The sequence below is a fragment of the Poecilia latipinna genome, unplaced genomic scaffold, assembly GCF_001443285.1.
Source record: "Poecilia latipinna isolate Pla-1442-1.1 unplaced genomic scaffold, P_latipinna-1.0 Scaffold72, whole genome shotgun sequence".
Lineage (NCBI taxonomy): Eukaryota > Metazoa > Chordata > Actinopteri > Cyprinodontiformes > Poeciliidae > Poecilia > Poecilia latipinna.
In genome coordinates, this window is record NW_015112688.1 from 392,855 (window position 1) to 393,432 (window position 578).

Sequence of the window (578 nt, forward strand, 5' to 3'; positions counted from 1 at the left end):
TAAGAGCAGCGCTGTTTAAGTTCATGAAGTTGTTGTGATTGAATGCAGACTTCCCAGACCAAAGTGCCTCTATACCCAGTTTCAAGTCAAGTGTACTTTATTGTCAAAGATCTATGTAACAGGGTTAACACAGAAGTTTGAAATTTCGTTTCACCAGTCTCCAATGTGCAGTTGAACTAAACTTATAAACATATAAATAAGACATTGACAGTATCCCCTCCCCTCCACACACATTGCACTACACTGTGCAATAAGAAGACAAGTTTCAGAGCTGATCAGGAAGAGAGTCTCACTATAACCATCCTTTGATCAGTTTGTTCAAACTGGGTGAAGATCAGAAAGATAACCGACTTAACCCTATGATGAGAGCTATGTAGAAAAAGAAAGCCAAAAACCTGAACATAATCTTCAATAGCTTTAGGAATCAGAGCTCCATTGAACCAAGACCAGCAGAAAAGTTGAATATTTCAATGATGAATCAGGTTTGATACGTTTATTTGCGTTGGGATTCAGTCACTCTTCCATCAGATAGAAAGCGAATCTGCTAACACAGAGACAAACCGTTTCTCAACCTTCTT